The 6,178-nt window shown below is 46.0% G+C and overlaps 1 long non-coding RNA gene across 1 annotated transcript; it reads right to left on the bottom strand.

The window, feature by feature from the left end:
- Nucleotides 1–307: 307 nt before the first annotated feature.
- LOC128339027 (uncharacterized) lies at nucleotides 308–5,284 on the bottom strand. Its single transcript, XR_008312802.1, has 2 exons — nucleotides 5,061–5,284; nucleotides 308–888 (listed from the first exon to the last, which is right to left on the bottom strand). It is a non-coding gene; the product is annotated as an uncharacterized LOC128339027 (long non-coding RNA).
- Between the last annotated feature and the right edge of the window lie 894 nt (nucleotides 5,285–6,178).

The raw sequence follows: 6,178 nt of genomic DNA, 5'->3' as shown, positions 1-6,178 counted from the left end.
AGTATCTTCCCCTTTGTGTTTCTTCACACCATCTGATCATTCTCTCTCCTTAAGTGCCATCTGTGGGAGGCTCCGTTGTTCTTTTCTTGTGCTTTCAGCAGCTCGGCTGTTGCCATTTTCAGCTTCATGTCCAGTTGGTACTCTTCCATAAACCCAGAAGTGTGTGTGTGTGTGTGTGTGTGTGTGTGTGTGTGTGTGTGTGTGTGTGAGAGAGAGAGAGAGAGAGAGAGAGAGAGAGAGAGAATGAGAATGAATGGAGACCAAGAGTTCTAGGCATTATTATAAAATGGAATATTGAAACGTGAGGTGTAGCAAGATGCATGCACCATTATTATGAGTTTTATTTTCATCCAAATTAAAATGAAGCTTGGTTTCCAACAGAGAGATAAAATCTGGATCTGGCGAGGGGAGCAGTTGCAAGTTTATTAAATTTGGATCTCATCATCTGTTTAGGCACTCTTCCAAGAAAAATAAACGGGAACGGATCAGTGCAGGTTATATAAACGTATACTTTTAATTTTGTACTTATTTTAAGAGGCAATGCCCATTCCGTAAAGGATTGGAGGAAAATGCTGAGCTCTGGGCACAGAGTAGAAATGTCTTCCTCCTCTGTATGTTGGGAAAGCAAAGTTGCAGCATTTCATAAGGTTTTAGGGGAAAACATTTGGGAACAGAACAAATATTTGACCAGTAAAAATTGTGGGGGGAAAGACAAAGGAGTTTGCAAAATATATTAGCATAGCAAATGCAAAGGAAGAAGTGTAGGGGTGAAGCGGACAGAGGTAAAGAATAAATTCCTGTAGTAGTGTAGATCAGGGGTTTCCAAGCTCTGTTCCAGAGAACGCTGATATTGGAAGTTTATCAGCCGTTCCTCAATGGAGATCATCACTGGAAAGAGACAAGTTTGCCATGAAGACAGCTTGAGTGCACAACCAATCTTGCTCAGCAGCTACTGTGTGCTGGATGTCTGTCAGACGCACACTTGGTTCATAAAAGCCATCTCAACAGATTGCACCTCTCACGAACAGAATGCATGGCCTAGAAACTGTCCCCCAAGTCAATTGCCAGACACAAGGTTTTCATTTAATCAAGGGGCCGCTGGGGTTCTCAGCAGGAAGAGCTGATGTAAAAGGACCCTCTAAAAGTAGAAAGCTTGGAAGAAGAAGAAAAAACACTGGCTTAATATGAATTAATATGCATACTTGTGCCAGTGTGTTGTAGAGGATGTTGAGACTCCTTAGAGAATGGAACTTCATATTCTAGGGATGTCCCTCACACACATAGTTCTTGATTCAAGTTTACCCAAAGTATAAAGTATTTAAAGCTCATTTGCTCTGCAGAGATGATTTCCTGAAATATATTGCCTTGCCTAAAAAGCTATACTTCCGGGGTTCTTAAACAGTTATTATAAGGGCACAGTCTCACAACTTTATAAAATGGCACTAGCCTCGGAACTTGCTCAGCTCAGTCTAACTTTTCCTCGGCTTTCACAGGCTCTAAAGGTTGTACTTCGCCGCGGCTGGATGGGGAGGGTTCACATGCTCAGCCTGACCTTATCTGCTGTCCGCACTCAGAGCCCAACTGTTCTGAAAAACTGCAGTTGTGATCAAGAGGAAATAGCTCATTCCCAGCGGAGCTTCTCTCACACCTGTGACAGCAACAACTGGATTCCAAAGACAAAAGACATTTGGGTAGCACACTCTCTCTAATTTCAGGGAGTGTCTCTCTATGGTTGCCCCACCTGTGCCAATTTCTGACTCAGGCAGACTTGCCCATAGTGACCCACATCCTTGTTACCTCTTGGTTAGACTACTGTAACACACTCTACATGGGGCTGCCCTTGGAGACCCTTTCCCTTTGGGTGTCAAAACGAGTACAAAATGCAGCAGTATGTATACAGCTCTACCAGCTCCACTGACTACCACTGGGTCAGAAGCCAGGGGACTGTATGGAGCAGCAAACAGGAGTAGACAAGAGTGTGGTCAAGAGCAATCGAGGATCAGGAACCAGGAGTCAAGAGTAAGAAGGAATAACAGACAGGCACTTTAGCAAGGATGCTGCTTCCACAACGGCTTACTGAGCTCTTATATAGCCTGGCTACTGGTCCCAGTCTGTAGCTCCACCCCCTCTTCCAAAACTGTAGCTTTTAAAAGGGCTTCTCTTTTACAATTGCATCCAGATATCCCCGGTAATGGGTAGTTAGGCCCTTTAAACCCTGCTAACCCCTGCTAACTTGGCAAAGAGGCACCTTTTAACATGGTGATTCTCTTTATTTAGCAGGGAGAGAGTAAATGGCCCTCTCCACCCCCAGCACAGGACCTCCAGTGACTGTTGCTGGTGTCTATCTTAGATTGTGAGCCCTTTGGGGACAGGGATCCATCTTATTTATTATTTCTCTGTGTAAACCACCCTGAGCCATTTTTGGAAGGGTGGTGTAGAAATCAAACAAACAAACAAACAAACAAACAAACAAACAAACAAACAAACAAAAGCCTCTTGAAGGAGGTTCCCTTTATACTTGAGAATGATACATACAATTTTTATGGTCCCTTCTTTGTAACGCAAAAATGATTTTTTACAAATGTTAACGTTCCAGTGAGAATATAAACTGAGAGGAGATGCAAATTTTGGATGTGCTATAATTAGTATTCGAATCTAAAATTGTATTTACAGTTGGTAACTGCGTCTGGCTCATTAAAGGGTTAGGGTTAGGGTTAGGGAACAGGCAGAAATAATACTGAATCCTTCGGTTTGCTCTGGAGTAACCAGTGAGAACGTGTTCCTATGAGCTCATGTTCCTAACTTACACAAGGATGCTTTGCCACTTGGTGCTTCACTAGAGAGGAGGAGGGAGTGGGCTGTTTTCTGGGGGAACTCCAAGAAGATCCTATCCAGCGACAGGCTGTAATCAAGCCCAGGATTCAATGTGTTATGACAAACAGCATTTAATACTCCAGGCCAGGTGTGGTGCTGGGGAGAAGCATTAAAGGAGCTGGCCTGGTGGGAGCAAGCATGACTTGTCCCCTTAGCTAAGCAGGGTCCGCCCTGGTTGCATATGAAAGGGAGACTAGAAGTGTGAGCACCGTAAGATATTCCCCTGAGGGGATGATGGGGCCGCTCTGGGAAGAGCAGAAGGTTCAGGTTCCCTCCTTGGCTTCTCCAAGATAGGGCTGAGAGAGAGACTCCTGCCTACAACCTGGGAGAAGCCGCTGCCAGTCTGGGTAGACAATACTGAGTGAGATGGACCAAGGTCTGACTCAGTATATGGCAGCTTCCTATGTTGATAGCAAGGCTCTATGGGGAACAGGAAGATGCTGCACTACACCTACTCCAGTAAGGGCAGTGGGCAACCTGCCCCCACAACCTTGACCCGCCACATCCGCTGGCCTCTGGTGGTCAGTCTTCCCACAGTACCTCTCCTGCACAATGGTGCACTTTGCTACCACCACCTCTGTCCATCCTCTTATGGCAGGAATCTCTCTCAGCCCAGTCTTGGAGATGCTGCCAGGGAGGGAACTGGGAACCTTCTGCTCTTTCCAGAGCGGCTCCATCCCCTGAGGGGAATCTCTTCCAGGGCTCACACATCAAGTCTCCCATTCAAATGCAACCAGGGCGGACCCTGCTCAGCTAAGGGGACAAGTCATGCTTGCTACCACAAGACCAACTCTCCTCTCTTCCCTTTGCTCTTTCTCTTTTTAAAAAAGGGAAGGGAACAGATTGAATGTAGGGCTGTAGGGGCTGTAATATTGAAAGAAGCTCACAGTGGTTCTTGCAATCCCATTTTACTATTGCTCAGCAAACATCTGAGGTCTCTATGAAACAATCATAGCACAGTAACAACAACAGCAGCAAATATTTATATAACACTTTTCAACAAAGTTTCCAAAGTGGTTTACACAGAGAAATAATAAACAAATAAGATGGCTCCCTGCTGCAAAGGGCTCACAATCAAAAAAGAAACATAAGATAACCAGCAACAGTCACTGGAGGGATACTGTGCTGGGGGTGGAGAGGGCCATTGACTCTCCCCCTGCTCAATAAAAAGAATCACCACGTTTAAAAGGTGCATCTTTGCCAAGTGAGCAGGGGAACATAGGAAGCTGCCATATACTGAGTCAGACCATCGGTCCATCTCGCTCAGTATTGTCTACACAGACTGGCAGCGGCTTCTCCAAGGTTGCAGGCAGGAGTCTCTCTCAGCCCTCTCTTGGAGAACGTGGAACCTTCTGCTCTTCCCAGAGCGGCTCCATCCCCTGAGGGGAACATCTTCCAGTGCTCACACTTCTAGTCTCCCATTCAAATGGAAACCAGGGTGGACCCTGCATAGCTAAGGGGACAAGTCATGCTTGCTACCACAGGACCAGCTCTCCTCTCCTGCTAATGCAACATCCTCCCAGCTAATGACAAGTGCTTATGTGGGTATTACAATATTTTGTGGCTTGACTCGACTTGCGTCATCTGGAGTCATCTGTTTTTTTGTGCCCTTTGATTACCCACTTTCTGCTTGTGACATATCCGAGTCTGAATTGTGTCACCCCTGCTGTTGCGTGTCAGGCCATACCAGCGTGCTGCTGGATCCTGACCCTAGCCCCAGGCACTCAGGGATTTGCCCATGTTTGCACCTGGAGGAGACGTTGATAAGCTCCTGAAAAACCCCAGAGCCTGGGAACCTTAATGCACGAGAAAACAAGGTTGTTTAGTGCCTTCCCCATCCCTGTTTTTATACAGGGCCCACTAGTTACAGCTCAGTTTTGATGTAGCTGAGTATGTCTTAACAGCGCAGTCAGACACACAATCAATATGAGGAAAGATAAATCTGCTACAGCAAACTAGAAATTCTACTGTCACTAACACAATGAAAAATGTTCACAACTTGAATACACTACACGGCGATCTTTAAATGTTTCGACAGATGAGACATCAATACCAAAATGCTAAATAATCTCTCGGTAGCAGAAAGAACTCCCACCCCCCCACACACACCAGACCGCTGGGCACAGAAGATGGATGTCACTTTTTGATTTTTACAAAAATCTTTACATGTTGAAGAAAAGAATTACCTCTGCAAATCCTCCAAAGTGGTCAGATGCCAGGACATTTCTTATGTGGAATAATAGACAATGCATATATTTTAAATCCCATCCGTTCTGGGAGGTACCCGGTAGAGTCCAAATTCTGCTTGTCATGTGCACCACCTGAACCATTTCAGTAAACTGGGCTGCATCAGGGAAACTGAGAAGCGGCCGTGAGGCCACAAGAGTGAAGTAAACAAAAACTTGGTCCCCCCCTCCTTTTCCTCTGGAGCTACTTGTCTTTCTGCATTGGACAGAAATGCCAGAGACAGAAATAAATTTGACCTTTAGAGGAATGTCTAACCTCAATGCCCTGTTGAGCTGTGTCCTATTCCATAGGCACAATGTGCTCTCAGAGAACAGACTTGCATTTGGGAACACCACTTGCAGGGGTGGGGGATATCTCCCCCTGCCCGGGGAGGGCGGGGACGGAGCTGTCTCTTGTGCTGATGCTGCAGGCAGAGAATGTAACAGGGAAGAACTCCTAATCACATGTGGCCATGACACACACTGGGCGGAACACAGAGCACGGAGGTCTCAAACTGCACGCCCCGCCTAAGCATCGTAAGCATGTACAGAGGGCTTCCCAGTGTGATCAGAAGTGATGATGGGGACCATGTCACTCATACCCACCATATCAGGTCTAGATTCCATACCATTTTGTTTACTTTTTATTTATTTTGCATTTTTACATTTTCTATCCCGCTCTTCCTCCAAGGAGCCCAGAGCGGTGTACTACATACTTCAGTTTCTCCTCACAACAACCCTGTGAAGTAGGTTAGGCTGAGAGAGAAGTGACTGGCCCAGAGTCACCCAGCAAGTCTCAGGGCTGAATGGGGATTTGAACTCGGGTCTCCCCGGTCCTAGTCCAGCACTCTAACCACCACACCATGCTGGCTCTAAATACTTACTTATGCTGCCCAAGATCCACTAAAAGTCCAGTCACAAGAGGAGTTGACAAGAATGCACTGGCACTCCCTGAAAAACCCATAAGTATAGATGCAGAAGCTGGACTTTGAAGAAGCAAGAGAGAAAAAGTATTGAGGCTTTTGACAACAAACTCAGACACATTCTGCAAAAACCCAGCTTCCTTGAGAAGTCCATAA

The sequence above is a fragment of the Hemicordylus capensis genome, chromosome 17, assembly GCF_027244095.1.
Source record: "Hemicordylus capensis ecotype Gifberg chromosome 17, rHemCap1.1.pri, whole genome shotgun sequence".
In the NCBI taxonomy this organism is placed as follows: domain Eukaryota; kingdom Metazoa; phylum Chordata; class Lepidosauria; order Squamata; family Cordylidae; genus Hemicordylus; species Hemicordylus capensis.
Note: the sequence above shows the minus strand (reverse complement) of the source record. Positions and strands in the feature narration are given on the sequence as shown.